Raw genomic sequence first — 15,318 nt, forward strand, 5'->3', positions numbered from 1 at the left:
TGGGGGCACTTCAGAGGGTGAGCAGCAAAGGCTGAAAATACTGGAAGGTGCCACATATTGAGTGCCTGCTCAATATGCCTGCAAGCCAGGCCTTTGTAGATTTCCATTCATACATTTCACAAATATTATCGATTGAGCATTTTCTAGACGCTGTCCTAGCCACAGAGGACACAACTGTGAATAAGACAAGATCTGTGCCTCTCAGCTGAAGAGTCTGACTTTAACAAATATCCATACAAGGCAGTGTCTGGTAGTGATAAGTGGGATGCTGAAAAAGGAAACAGAGTAAGGAGATAGAGACTAATGGGGTGCTTTTTAGGATAGAGTGGTCAGGGAAGAAAGGCCTTGCATTTGAGGATGTGCCCAAATGGGTATGAGGAGTCATGCAGATGCCTGGGCAAGAACATTCTGGCCAGAAGGAGCTCGGGGCCCAACAGTTGAGTGGGGGCACGCAGGGACAGGTTGCACAGGCCTGGCAGGCTGGCTGCTGGCTTTGGCTTTTACTCTGAGGGAGGTGGCAAGTCACTGGGGAGTGAGAACTGACCAGATTTAGGATCTGCTTCATCCCTCCCTCACAAGCCTGCAAGGTGGAGCTATCCTAATTCCATTACACAGATGAGGAAACTGAGGCTCAGAGAAGTTAGAATAATTCTCAAATCCCACAGCAGGAGGAACCCCTGCCTGCTGCTTCTCTGTCACAGTATGCTCCATCACCAGAGCACCCTGCTGTCCTCCATGACTTCCTGTTGTCTGGACAGTAAGGACCAGGGTCTTAGCATGGCCTTCAAGGCCCTTCTTGGTCTGCACTCAGCCTCCCTCTCCCTCTATCACTTGACCTCCCCTTCTCCTTCCTGGGCCCTACCTGTCTTCATGCTGTTCCCTTGAGAGGACCCTTGATTCACATTCTGGCTCCTGAGTGACGATGAGCCAGTTACTTAACCTCTCTGAGGCTGTTTCCTAATCTGTAACATGGCCTGAAGCCACCTGCTTGCTAGGTTGTTGGAAGGATTTTATGGGGCAATCCATGTGATATGTTTAGTGTGGTGCGGGGTAGACAGTAAGCACTGCATAAGCACCACCTTTTGTTGCTGCAAGCAGGGGTGGCCGGATCAGGTGAGCAAGTTCCAGTGTTCCCTGTGGCCCTGCTGGAGAATGGGTTGGAGAGGGAGACTGAGTCAGGGAGTCTTCCCTGGCTGTTGTCTGATTATATAGTCAGGGAGACTGAGGTCACACATCAAATTGGAGGCCAAAGCCTGTGGGGCTGGTCCCTCTGTCTCCCTCTCTCCCTTCTGGCCCTAGTCCCGGCACCACCCATGTGGTCACCCTCCCCAGCCAACACAGGCAGCTTCCCCTTTCATGTGCCAGCAGTAAGGGACCCCGTTATCTTCTGTCTTCTGTATTCCAGGGGCCATCCAGAGACTAGGCAGGTCTGTGTCCCTGTTCCCCTGGGCCCCTACTTCTGGGGTGCAGAGGAGCCCACCAAGTCCCTCCTCCTTGGTAGGCAGGAGCTTTAGGTTCCCAGTGAGCTCACAGAGGAGTCAGTTGGTGTCCTCCCTTTCCTTCTTAGGGCAGGGTGAGTGCTGGCCCTTGGCACCCAGGGCACATGGTGAGGGTCTGTAGCTTGAGCACTGGTGCCACTGGGTCTGTCCACTCCTGCTGCCTGTGATTCTGTGGTCATCCCTGTGCACTCCCACCCTGCTGTGGTCAGCCCCATCTCTTACTGTTTCTGCCTCATTTATGGTGTTCGGAGTCCCCCTCCTGCTCCCCCTGGGGCCAGCGGTCACAGGAGGATCTTCCAGGAGTCATCCTGTGGCTCCTCGAGCTGCCTCTTGCCCTCTATGGGAGGAGGTGCCACGGGAAGTCCCCAACCCCTGTAGAGTGTGTCTGTGCCTGAGGGCCAGGGAGCCAGGCCAGAGCCCCATCTTGCTGGTGGTGGGAGCGCCCCAGGTCTCTGTAGGTGTAGGGCTGGTTGGGTCACCTTTCTGGGCGGGAAGGGACTGAGCTAGGCCGAGGGTGAGGACTGGGACAGTGGGGAGGGTCCTGGGGTGGGGCTGTGGAGGGTTGAGGTCAGAAGCTATGCCATGTATCAGGTGAGCCCAGTGGGCTAGAGTGGGCCCTGGTTGCAGGGGACAGAGGCAGAAGGCAGGGGTGAGAGCCCAGAAGTCCAGGCAAGCTGAGAGGGCCAGGGTGAATGGGGGCAGCATGGATGCAGGGCAAGGGTGTGCCCAAAACATGGTAAACAGGAAGGAGTTGGGGGAAGGGGCAGTGGTCCCCAGACCCATTTGGGGCAAGGGGTATGTGGTGCGGCCAGAGGGGCATAGTATGTGATAGACTTTTTGACAAGGCCTAAAACCAAACCATTTAACTTTCAGCTACATTTATTTGCAAGTGAGGTGCGTTAGACATTCCTGAGTCATCCCACACCCCCTTCCCTACCTGACCGTCTTTTGGGGTCTTGGGCATGAGGGGCCCCTGGGTGAGGCTTAAGGTGTGGTGGATGAGAGTCAGGGCCAGGGTGGGGTCTGATGGTGTCTGGAGGACAAACCTCGGGGACCCTGGTGTCTGGAGTTTATTAGTGAGCCTCAGTCCATTTCCCATGTGAAAGTTTGAGGGCTGCGCTCTGTGCTGCTGGCAACCAGTGCCTGGGGGGGAGACTTTATTTGATTAGCTTTGTCTTAGACCTTTGGGAGGGTAAGGCGGGGGCAGGGAGGGGGCTTTGGGTCTCAGTCTCTTATTTTCTAACCAGATAGCCTAGGAAATTAGCAATTTCACTTATAATAGTTCTGTTAGTAATCTATGCATGTTATACTTAAATCATAAAGCTACCTTATAATGATGGTTTTGGGGAGCAAACTGGAATAAACTCAATTCTAATGACTTAAAACATTTATCATTTTTTTCTAATTATAAAAATGATACTCAATTGTGAAAACTTGAAACAGTGCCTACTTGAAGGTTGTAGAAAGTGGAAAGTCTTTCAAGATTGGGGTTGGAGTTAGTGTGAGGCCTGAAAGTGGGGTCAGCAATGCCTACTGTCCCTTAGTCTTTCATGTCCCTTAGTCATTAATAAAACTGTGGCTTAGCATTTTATTAGGGTGATGCTGGTAGGGTTGCTGCAGGAAGGTTATTAAAAGGTCCTGCCTCCCGCCAGGTCCACTGTGTGTGGGTGTGAGTGTTGTGTACTGCTCAAAGGTGCCTGGCAGGTGTGTGGAAGTGAGGGAGAAGGAGGACTGAAACCCAGCCCGTCCTCTTCTTGCTCAGCTGCTTCCCCTGGTGTGGGGCTCCTGGAAGAAGAGGAATCTTTTTCTTATTTGCCTAAAGGCCACACCTGGGTTGGAGACAGCTCTTCTCCCCCGGCTCCCCACAGTCCCCAAGGGGAGCTGTTGAGTTCATTGTATGATGGTAGTGTGCCATGCGGGACGTTCCAGGGGGAGGTCCAGAATGCCGTGGAGTCAGGTCTGGTCTGGAGCTCTGCAGGGGGACACGGCTGGAGTTAGGCTGTGGTAGTCATTGGTGTCTGGGGTAACTGAGAACCTCAGGATGCAGAGGGAGTCTAGCCCAGAGCCTGGCTACAAGCCTAGCACCCAGGGTCAGGACTAGGCAAGACCTTGGGGCTAGGGACAGGAAGTGACTGCCTGGTGGCAGAGGAGTGAGCAGAAGAGCAAGCTGACCTCCAGTACACACGTGGTGGCGTGTCATGGTCATCTGGGTGCCAGGCTCTAGGAGGCAGGGGGTGACAGCTCTACTTTGTGGAGGGGAAACTGAAGCTCAGAACGTGATGTGACTTGCCCAGGGCTTCAGACAAGAAATGGTGGAGCCAGGACTGGAACCAGAGTTGTCTTGCATCCTAGGTGGGGAGGAGAACCCAGGCCTGGAGCCCAGGGATGTTGCTGATAGACCCCCAACTCCCTACCAGCTAGCTGAGGCAGCTCTTCATTCCCCCAGGCCCTGGGGTCCCACTCAGTCCTCACTGCCCTGAGGGGCTGCTCCCCATCAGCCACCAGCACTGCAGAGACCCCAGAAGACAGGCTACACCACACATGGGCCAGGACAGGAATCTCCTGGTGCCAGGGTGAGTTATAGGGCAGAGATGTGGCCTGGAGTGGGACAGGAGGCCCCAGTGTGCCTTCCTGGGACTGTTATGTGGTGGCCGGCAGTCCCCAAGAGATGGAAAGTAGGCTGCTTGGCCCAGGGATCAGTCAGCTTGCCCACTTGAAGGCTGTACCTGCTGCCTTTCCTGGCAGGGCTGGAGGGAGGTGGCTTCTGCAGGGGCGTGGGGGCCACTTCTGCACCCTCTGGGCTGGGAACCCAGCCCCCACTAGTTCCTCATATCTACGGAAGTGTCTCTAAGACTCTTGCCTGAGTGAGCAGAGCCTGGAGAAGGCCCAGGAGGGCAGCAGAGCGAAGGGGCCCTACGCAGAGGTATCACCTGGTGCCTGGGCTAGGGAGGGCTGAGGGTGGAGTTCTGGGCTGTGGGGTCATTGCACACGGTTGAATTGCTGGTAGGGAGCTGTGTGTGGTGGAGAAGGGCAGATCTGAGGTGTGGTCATTGGGTGGGGTGGTAGGTGTGTGTGGCCATGGGAGATGTGTGGCCCTTGAGGTAGTGTGAAGTGTGCATTTGTGGTACTGGTGGGGTGTGGTTTGTAGACCCAGACCTGGCCAGAGCTGGCTGTGTATGTTCTTGGTTCCTGTTGGGGAGCTCTGAGGAGTTTCCTAAGGTCTGGATGCTGGGGTCCCTGCCCTGCCTGCCTATGCTGGGACAGCTGGGCCCAGGGTAGAGGATAAGGCTGTATAAGGGAGGTGGTGGTGGACAAGCTGAGGCCTCAGTCAGGACCCCTAGCCTGCCTTCCTCCCCTCCTGGCTCCCCATAGGGCTAGGTCTTTCCTTGAACCCAGGGCAGAGCCCTGTGCGAAGGGGAGCTGAGAGGATGCAATCAGGGGAGGCGACTTGGCCAAGAGGACTCCAGAGCTGGGTGTGGAAAGGGTTAGGGCCTTTAAGGCTGCCCTGATCCAGGGCTGACTCATGCAAATCAGAATGCAAAACAGGCCCAGGGAGGCCTCAAGAGAGGGCCACACCCACACAGTCAGCAGACTGCAGGTGACCGAGGGCCAGCCATTGAGCCTCTCCAAACATCTTCTGTTCCTACCCCACTAACATCTCCTGTCGCCAAATTCACCAGGTCCTTTTCTGTCCCTGGGCCTTGCACACCCAGTCCCCTTTGCCTGGAATGGCTTCTACCTGACTACCTCCTACTTATCATTCAAGGTCCAAGTCAGGGGTTCCTTCTAGAAGCCGCCCTTACTTCACCAGACAGAAGCAGTCACATCCTCTGAAGGCCCCGTGAGCTACAGCAGGTGACCTGGTGAGCTTCTACCTCACACAGCTTCCATGACATGAAGAAGAATCCCAGTCCTTAGGGTTGTTATAAGAACGAATGAGGGGCCGGGTGCGGTGACTCACGCCTGTACTTCCAGCACTTTGGGAGGCCAAGAGGGGAAGCTCGCATGAACTCAGGAGTTTGAGACCAGCCCGGGCAATGTGGCAAAACCCCATCTCTACAAAAAGTACAAATAAATATTAGCCAGGCATGGTGCATGTGCCTGTAGTCCCAGCTACTCTGGAGAGGCTGAGGTAGGAAGATCACTTGAGCCCAGGAGGCTGAGGTTGCAGTGAGCTGAGATCACACCACTGCACTCCAGCCTGGGTGACAGAGTGACCCTGTTTCAAAAAAAAAAAAAAAAAAAAAAAAAAGGGCAAATGAGATGGAGAAAATCTACCAGGGGCTTGTCACATGGTTGCCAAATGGTGTGCATTTAGGGAAAGAAGGAAGCTGGAGGATGCCTGTCTTTGGCTAAGGCTCTGGGTCATCTTCTTGCTGGGCTGGTGAAACAGGTCACTAGTCAGTAGTGGGTAGAGATATTAGGGAGTTGCTGGGCTGGGACAGAGAAGGGGTGATGAGATTTGAACTCTGACCTGGGGGTTGAAATGGTAGGTAGAGAACAGAAGGGCAAAAGTGTTGGTTCCAGCAAGAGGGACTCAAGCCACACGTGAAGGACTGGCTGGCAAGGATTAGAGATTCCAGGCAACCCTTACCTCTGGACTGGGACTGAGTGCACCTGTGAGCCCAGCCAGGTCCTGGGTACCACTGTGGATGGCAGAGGAGATAAGAAGGGGTATGGACTCTCAGGATACTCCAGGATACATGGGGGATTGGGTGGAGGTGGACCCCCACAAAATGAGCAACCAAAGAGAGCAGAAGCAGTGCCGAGATGTGGGGCTCAGCCTTAGAGGACTAGGAGCTTGAGGGGGCAGTCAGGGTGGACTTTTTGGAGGAGGTGGCCTGGAGCCACCTGAAGATGGGAGGATGTGGTTTACTCATTCATTGTCAGCAGACAGTTTCGGGGGCTCCCTGTTTGCCAGGCCAGTGCCTAGTGTGAGAAGTGACATGGAGGAAGTCATGGACAGGGCCAGCCCAGCCTGGCTGGGGGTTGGGGTGTCACTGACAACTTGAGCAAGTCACTTCCTCCCTGTGGGTGTTTGTTTCTTTATCTGTAAACGTCCGAACTGGATGAAGTTGAATGACGACCAAGGAGTGCTTGAAGGCACTGGGAACCATGGAAAGGCTTTGAATGGGGGTGGGACCGTAGTTGGCACAGCAGAGAGACACTGGAGGGACATGAGAGAGAAGGAGAGTCAGGATGGGGGTGTGGGGGTGCTGAGGCCTGACTGGCCCCTTGAGGTGGAGAGGAGGGAAATCCCTCAGCTCTTGGCTGTGCTGTCGCAACAGGATGACTCTCCCCTCTGCCAGGTCCCTGCCTTCCTGAGGATGAGGACTCAGTGATGTGTCATAGCAGCTGAGGGGCTTAAACTTCCAAACTAGGACTTGGATTAGGGTAGAGCAAGTGAGGCACTTGCCTCTGTTGCAGAATTTGAGGGGGTACCAAAAAACTCAGTAATTAGCTGGGTTTGGTCACGAGATCCTGTGGTCCCTGCTACTGGGGAGGGGGAGGTGGGAGGATCACTTGAGCCCAGGAGGTTGAGGCTGCAGTGAGCCATGATCATGCCACTGCACTCCAGCCTGGGCAACAAAGCGAGACCCTCCCTGTGTCAAAAAAAAAACAAAAGATACCTAAAATTTAAAAGCAATAACTATTTATTTAAAAAAGGTCAGTAATCGAGGTATATAATATTTAATGCCATTTAAAATAAAATTAATGCCAAAATCCATGATGAGCAAAATATAAAACATTTAACATTTTAAATAAAAAGAGGACCAGTACTGATGATTCTGTCTTTGCCTCAGGCTGCAGTGTGGCTTAGCAGGGCACTGCTCTGAACTTCTTTTTTCAATCTGCTGCTTTCTCCAGGAAGCTTTCCCTGACCCCAGCCTGGTTGAGGGCCCCCTGAGTTTTCACTGGATGATGGTATCTGATCCCTTCCAGCCCGAGATTCCTGGAGGGCCAGTCCAGGTCTGAGGTCTGGTTCATGCTTGCAGTGCCTTGAACAGGGCTGTTCCAAAGGGGTATCAGTGCCGAGTCACCATGTCTTTGATCTTAGCCAGATGCCCTTAGTGCAGGAATAGGAACTTGAGAGAGGCCCAGTAGGGAGCCAGGCTTTTCTCAGGGAGAGTAGTAGTTTCTGTTTCCCAGACCTTGTCATTCCAGTGGGAGTGGTTGGGACCATCATCTATCAGTCCGTGTTAAACCTTTAGCACAGTGCCTGGCCTATATATAGCAGGTGCTCAGGTTTTTTTGTTTGTTTGTTTTGTTTCGTTTTTGAGCTGGAGTCTCACTCTGTCACCCAGGCTGGAATGCAATGGCGTGATCTCGGTTCACTGCAACCTCTGCGTTTCAGGTTCAAGCGATTCTCCTGCTTCAGCTTCCTGAGTAGGTGGGCTTACAGACACCCGCCAGCATGGCCAGCTAATTTTTTGTATTTTTAGTAGAGACGGGATTTCACCGTGTTGGTCAGGCTGGTCTCAAACTCCTGACCTCAAGTGATCCACCTGCCTCGGCCTCCCAAAGTTCTGGGATTACAGTCATGAGCCACTGCGCCCGGCCCTCAGTTTGTGTTTTGAGAGGCGGTGAAGAGTGGTTAAGAGTTGATGGCCAGGCTGGTGGCTCACACCTGTAATCCCAGTACTTTGGGAGGCGGAGGCGGGTAGATCACTTGAGCCCAGGAGCTCAAGACCAGCCCGGGCAACATGGCAAAACCCCATCTCTACAAAAAAAAAATGGAAAAATTAGCTGGGCATGGTGGCGCAAGCCTGTAGTCCCAGGTACTTGGGGGGCTGAGGTGGGAGAATTGCTCGGGCCTAAGAGGCAGAGGTTGCGGTGAGCAGAGATTGTGCCACAGCCTGGGTGACAGAGCAAGACCCTGTCTAAAAAAAAAAGTTGAGAGCTACAGTCTCCAGTATGAATAGAGTGTAAGCCACAATGCAATTTTAACTGTCCAAGTGAAATTAATGTTAATAATATATTTCGTCATGTAAACAATAGGGAAATTATTGAGATATTTTGCATTCTTTTTTTTTTTTTCTTTTTTTTTTTGGTGCTCAGTCTTCAAAATCCACTGTGTTCAAAATCTAGCACATCATATTCCAGGGACCACATTTCAAATGTCCAACAGCCATATGTGGCTACTGCTGGCTGCTGCTATTGGACAGCACAGGGCTAGACTCTATATTCATACTGCCTCCTTCTTAGGTGTGTGGCTTTGAAAAGTTATTTAACCTCCCTTTATCTCAGTTTCTTCATCTTTAAACAGGGATAGCAATCATATGTACCTCCCAGGGCTGCTGTGAGGCTTTAATGAGTTAATATGAAGTGCTTGGATACCTGGCATGCAGTAAGCACTGTTTATGTGGTCTCCTTTTCTTGTTTTAAATTGTCGTTTGAGTAGCACTGCCATTTTTGCCAATGCTTTCATCTGAAGTGCTAGCTACTTAAAGGTTGTTTTTTAAATACTCACTTTTGGGCTGGGTGCAGTGGCTTATGCCTATAATCTTAGCACTTTGGGAGGTCAAAGTGGGAGGATTGCTTGAGACCAGGAGTTTGAGACCAGCCTGGGCAACATAACGAGACCCTGTCTTTACACAAAATAACACAATTAGCTGGGCACTGTGGCGTGTACGTGTAGTTCCAGCTACTTGGGAGGCTGAGGCAGGAAGATTGTTTGAGCCTGGGAGTTGGAGATTGCAGTAAGCTATGATTGCACTACTACACTCCAGCCTGGGCAACAGAGCAAGACCCTGTCTCAAAAGTAAAATAAGGCTGGGTGCAGTGGCTCACACCTGTAATTCTAGCAGTTGGGGTGGCTGAGGTGGGTGGATCACTTGAGGTCAGGAGTTCAAGACCAGCCTGGCCAACGTGGCAAAACCGTGTCTCTACTGAAAATACAAAAATTAGCTGGGCATGGTGGTGCGCACCTGTAGTCCCAGCTACTCGGGAGGCTGAGGCAGGAGAATCGTGCTTGAACTTGGAAGGTGGAGGCTGCAGTGAGCCAAGATTGCGCTACTGCACTCCGCCTAGGGCGACAGAGTGAGACTCTGTCTCAAAATAAATAAAATAAAATACTTAAAAAATATATACCTGTTTTAGCCCTGTCCTAGGAAGTGATAATTATGGAGTTTACTTAAGATAAATACCTGTTTATGTGATTGTAAGATGTAAAATGTTCATGAATACCTACTGAAGCCATTATGCAGAGCACAGCAGTTTTGAAGTTAACCCTAGTGTTGGCAGACCTGACTGCTCTAGGCCCTGGGGAGGGAGACCTGTCCATGCCACCCCACTGGTCACTAGCCCCACAGAGCCCTGGCCATCTGCATAGCAAGGGCGGTGGCCTGCCTAGGGGTGTCCTATTCTTTCTCCTCCTGCCTGGAAGCATCCCCTTTTGGTCTGTTTTCCTCAACCTCCCCTACATGTTTAGGGGCAGCGCCCTGGGGTCTCATGCCCCTGACTCAGTTATCCCACTTGTTCCCTTAGGCCACTTCATGGTCCCCAGGCTTAATGGAGAGGGTCCTGTGTCCCTGGGTCCTCTAAGGTCCCCCACCTCCCCTGACAGGCTCTGTGTCAGGGAGACCTGTTTAGTCGTGGGGCTGCACTGTCCCTTCCACAGTCTGCCCCTATACACATCCTAGCACTGGTCTTGCGGGGCCAGAGAGTAGGGAAGTCCTGACTCCTCCTTACCACCTGTGCGGCCCCCACATCTGGACAGGCCTGTCTGTCTGCCTTCTCCCTCCAGGAAGGCCTTCCTCTGGTCTGACTTCTGTTGCCAGCTTCTATGAACATGAGGTTCCCTGAATCCTTTCCTCTTCCCTCTTCCTTCTCTTCCTCTTCTTCCACCTCTTTCCCATCTCTTTTTTCTTTTCTTTTCTTTTTTTTTTTTTTTTGAGTCAGGGTCTGGCTCTGTCACCCAGACTGGCATGCAGTGACTCAATTACAGCTCACTGCAGCCTCCACCTCCTGGGCTCAAGTGATTCTCCCACCTCAGCCTCCTGAGTTCCTGGGACTACAGGCACACCACCATACCTGGCTAATTTTTGTATTTTTGTCGTACAGATGGGGTCTCCTTATGTTGCCCAGGCTAGTCTTGAACTCATAGACTCAAGGAATTCACCTGCCTTAGCCTCCCAAAGTGCTGGGATTATAGGCATGAGCTACTGTGCCTGGTGCCCATTTCTTCTTTCATTTTCCCTGTCCCTCTCCCTCTTCCCCTCTCCTTCTCTGGCATCTCATAGTGGCCTTGCCTCATGGGCTTTCTCCTCCACCCCGTCCTTGCAGCTTCTGCCTCAGGCCAAGATGAGGAGCCCTTCAGAATAGCTGCTGTCTCTGGGAGGATCCAGGCGTCCTTGGCAGTCCAGCTGGTGAGTCAGGAGATGGAGTGGTGGGAACAGGGCTGGCTGTGGCATGCTAGGCCTTAACATTGAGGTGGGGGGAGGCTTGAAGGAGGCTGACACCGGATAGCCCATTTTCCATTTTGAGAAATGAGCTTGAGAGGCAGAGGGTGAGGCCCAAAGAGCTTGCTACGAGCCTCCCAGCAGGCCTTGGAGCCTTGGAACGGGGAGGGGGTATGGGACAAAGGGACAAGGCAGGGGCCAGCAGGCTGGATTTTGAGGGTCTGTGTGTATGTTATCTCCTCATTGGATTCCCCTCCCTGCCTGGCAAGTTTTGTTCCCTTTCTCATTCTCAGGCTCTATTCATGGTTATCACATTCCCTTTTAATTTTTATTTAGTTTTGGAAAATGATACAAAATTAAAAGATACAGAAGGGTATAGTGTCCCCTGTCTTCCCAGCTGTCAATTCCCCTCCCCAAACTCAGTCATATATATCCGTACAGTTTTCTGTGTTTATGTTTGCATATATATGTAACATGTATATTTTTTCTTTTTCTTTAACCAAGATGTTTACATAACATTGTTCTGCATCTTGCTTTTCCACTTAACACATCTTTAATATCATTTTATATGAACTTTAGAATCTGCTGGTCTCAACAAATTCCAGTTGGTAATTTTAGTTAGGATGGTGTTAAAGTTTTAGCTTAACCCTGGAGGAACTGACATCTTTATAATGTTGAAGTGAAAAGTCTCCCTCTCTTCAGAGGTGGATTTCCAGGGAAGCTGGAGTTTGAGGTGCAGGGCTCCTTCCAGGATGTAAACAGTGTGTGCATGTGGTCATGTGTTTTTGTGAATTTTGCAAAAGTGAGATGCTCTTAAGGAGAGTGTGTTAGTCTGTTTTGCATTTCAATCAAGGAATACCCTGAGTAATTTTTAAAGAAAAGAGGTTTATTTGGCTTATGGCTCTGCAGGCTGTGCAAGCATGGCACCAGCATCTGCTCAGCTTCTGGTGAGGCCTCAGGGAGCTTTTAGTCAGGGCAGAAAGCGAAGCAGGAGCAGGCATGTCACATGGCGAGAGAGGGAGCAAGAGAGAAGCCGGGCTCTTTTAACCAGCTAGCTCTTATGTGAACAAATAGAGTGAGAACTCACTTGTTACTGTGGGGAGGGCGCCAAGCTATTCATGAGGGATCTGTCCCCGTGACCCCAAACACCTCCCACTAGGTCTATCTCCAACATTGGGGGTCATATTTCAACATGAAATGTGGAGGGGACAAACATCCAAACCATATCATAGGGCACCTAAATTGTGTAAGCTTCAGGCTCCATGAACTCCAGGCCCTATGAACCCTGGATCTTCCACTGTTCCCTCCTGTCTCTTCAGGCCTTAGTTTTCTTCCTAGGAGGAAGCTGGTAACTGTTGTCACCTTGCCCCGATGTGTCTTTTCAGAGGTGCTTTGTTCACTTACCGGTAGCTGCACACTGCTCCATGCTCTCCCTTGTTTTTTTTTCCACAGAGAGAGAATGTTATACAAACTGTTCTGCACTTTTCTTTACTCGTTTAACAGTGTATCTTGTAGATCATCCCATGCCAATATGTAAGGAGTTTCCTCATTCTTATGGCCGCTCAGTGTTCTTTTGCACAACTATACCATAATTTAGTTAACCAGTCTCCCATTGGTGGCCATTTTGGTTATTTCCATTCTTTTGCTATTAAACAGAGGCACTGCAAGCCAGTAACCTTCTATATATGTCAATACTGGCGGGTGCCAGTAAAAGTGCAGGCTAAGTGCCTATGGGTGGCCGGGTCAACCATCTGCATCTCTTTTTTTTTTTTTTTTTTTTTTTTTTTGCGGAGGGGACAAAGTCTCTGCCACCCAGGCTGGAGTGCAATGGTGCAATCTCGGCTCACTGCAACCTCCACATCCTGGGTTCAAGCGATTCTCCTGCGCCTCAGACTCCCGAGTAGCTGGGATTACAGGTGTCTGCCACCATGCCCGGCTAACTTTTTGTATTTTTAGTAGAGATGAGGTTTTACCATGTTGACCAGGCTGGTCTCAAATTCCTGACCTGAAGTGTTGGGATTACAGGTGTGAACCACCGCGCCCAGCCCAGACATCCGCATCTCTTAGGGCTTTCACGCCTAGAGGCATTCCACGGCCAGGGAAGGGATGCCCTACCCCATTACCAGTGCCTGTATTTTCCAACTTTATTGCTCTTTGACAGTCTGATAGGTAGGAAGCAGTATTTCAGAATATTTTACATTCATATTTCCTAGTGTGGGGGAGGTTAAGTTCCTTTTCAGATATTTAAGAGCCATTTATATTTTCCTTTCTGTAAATTTTTTCATTCATACTCTTTGCCCATTTTTCTGTTAGATGATTGATTCGTTTCTTATTTCTGCATGCTTTTCAGCTTTGAGGAAAATGAGCCCTTTGTGTGGAATATGAGTGGCAGATATCCCCTAGTTTGTTGTTTAGCTCTTGGCTTTTCTTATGTTGCTTTTTACCATGCAAGAGTGCTTGATTTTTGTAGAGTTAAATATTTCAGTCTTTTCTGTGTGCCTTCTGGATTTGTTTCATTTTCAAAAGGCTTTTGACTCTCTGAAATGATTTTATTATTATTATTATTTTTTTTTTTAGAGACAGTCTTGCTCTGTTGCCCAGGGTGGAGTGCAGTGGTATGCAGTGGTGTGATCATAGCTCACTGTAGCCTCGAACTCCTAGGCTCAAACAATTCTCCCACCTCATCTTCGCAAGTAGCTGAGACCACAAGTGCACAACTGGCTAATTTTCAGGTTTTTTTTTTTTTTTTTTTTTTTTTGTAGAGACAGAGTCTTTCTGTGTTGCCCAGGCTGGTCTTAAACTCTTGACCTCAAGCAGTACTCTTGCTTTAGCCTCCCAAAGTGTTGGGATTACAGGCATGAGCCACCATACTCAGCCCTAAGATGGTTTTGTCAATCCTTTCATTTTTTATTTTTTATTTTTTTTCTGAAATAGAGTCTCTCTCTGTTGCCCAGGCTGGAGTGCAGTGATCTCGGCTCACTGCAGCCTCCACTCCTGGGTTCGAGCAATTCTTCTGCCTTACTTAGCCTCCTCAGTAGATGAGGTTACAGGTGCTTGCCACCACGCCCTGCTAATTTTTTTTGTATTTAGTAGAGACGAGGGTTTGCCATGTTGGCCAAGCTGGTCAAACTCCTGCCCTCAGGGGATCTGCCTGCCTCGGCATCCCTAAGTGCTGGGATTATAGGTGTGAGCCACCTCACCCGGCCATGGTTTTTTAAAATACTGAAATCTTTGATTCAGCTGTAATTTTTCTTGTTGTAAAGTGTGAGATAGTTTTTTTTGAGAACGCTCTACAGCTGTCCCAGCAACTTAATAACTGCTTGTTTCCCCACAAGTTTGAGAGGCTACTTTTAGTGTATCCTAAATTTGTATATGTATTTGGGTTTACTTTTGAACTTTTTGTTCTGTTTAATTGTTCTGTTCACGAACTGTAACCATATACTGTTTTAATCATTATGGCTTTATAATATGTTTTAACATGTGGTGAGGTTGACTCCTACTGTTTACCCTCCCTGCCCTCCACCCCTGCTTCCAGAATTTTCCTGACTCTTCCTGCTTGTTTATTTTTCCATATGAACTTTCAAATCAGCTTGTTTAGCTTCAAAAAAAATTATGTGTACATATTTAATTGGATTGTGTACATTTATAAAGTAACTTAGACATCATTAATCTCTTTATGTTGTCTTCTATCCAGAGCTTACTATGCTGTGCCATTTGTCCAGGTCTTCTTTTTGTCCCTCAGTAACACTCCCAATTTTTCTTCCTATTGCTGTTGTTTATCTCCTAGGAAGTTTATTCTTGGTGTTTTCTATTTTGTGATGCTCTTGTAAATGGAGTCTTTCATCCTGGTTTCTACCTGTTTATTGCCTATAAACGTTGATTTCTGTTATGTTAATTTTGTTTGTTTTTTGTTTTGGTTTGTTTTGTTTTGGAGACAGAGACTTGCTATATTGCCCAGGCTGGGGTGCAGTGGCATGATCTCGGCTCATGGCAACCTTTGCCTCCTGGGTTCAAGGAGTTCTTCTGCCTCAGCCTCCCGAGTAGCTGGGACTATAAGCGCCTGCCACCACACCTGGCTAATTTTTTGTATTTTAGTAGAGATGGGGTTTCACTGTATTGCCCAGGCTGGTCTCAAACTCCTGAGCTCAGGCAATCCACCCGCCTCGGCCTCCCAAAGTGCTAGGATTACAGGCATGCCCGGCCAGTCTGTTATATTAATTTTGAACCCAACTATCTTACTAAAGTCTTCCTGGTTGTTATAGTTTCTCAGTTGAGCTTCTTGGGCTTTCCAACTCAACACTCATATTATTGGCAACAAATGGATAGTTTATCTCTTCCTTTCTGATTTTAATACCTCTTGTTTATTTTTGTTGTCCAGAGCTTTCAGGGCAATGTGAGGAATAATAATAACAACAGTA

The 15,318-nt window shown here is 49.6% G+C and overlaps 1 protein-coding gene across 16 annotated transcripts in view; it reads left to right on the top strand.

Annotated features, from left to right (window-relative positions):
* ARAP1 (ArfGAP with RhoGAP domain, ankyrin repeat and PH domain 1) overlaps positions 1 to 15,318 on the top strand; it is a 68,323-nt gene that overhangs the window by 9,411 nt on the left and 43,594 nt on the right. For 11 of the 16 annotated variants that reach the window (XR_001889666.1, XR_001889665.1, XM_017894441.1 and 8 more), the window contains exon 2: positions 10,785 to 10,867. The exons of 3 other annotated variants lie outside the window; for them this stretch is intronic. The gene's annotated coding sequence lies outside the window, so the exon portion shown is untranslated. Of the gene's footprint in view, positions 1 to 4,347; positions 4,423 to 5,265; positions 5,363 to 10,784; positions 10,868 to 15,318 lie in introns of those variants that run through there. 2 more of the 16 variants (XM_017894443.1, XM_017894442.1) reach the window with 2 other exon arrangements.

The sequence above is a fragment of the Rhinopithecus bieti genome, unplaced genomic scaffold (genome assembly GCF_001698545.2).
Source record: "Rhinopithecus bieti isolate Rb0 unplaced genomic scaffold, ASM169854v2 scaffold_21412, whole genome shotgun sequence".
NCBI classification, from domain to species: Eukaryota; Metazoa; Chordata; class Mammalia; order Primates; family Cercopithecidae; genus Rhinopithecus; species Rhinopithecus bieti.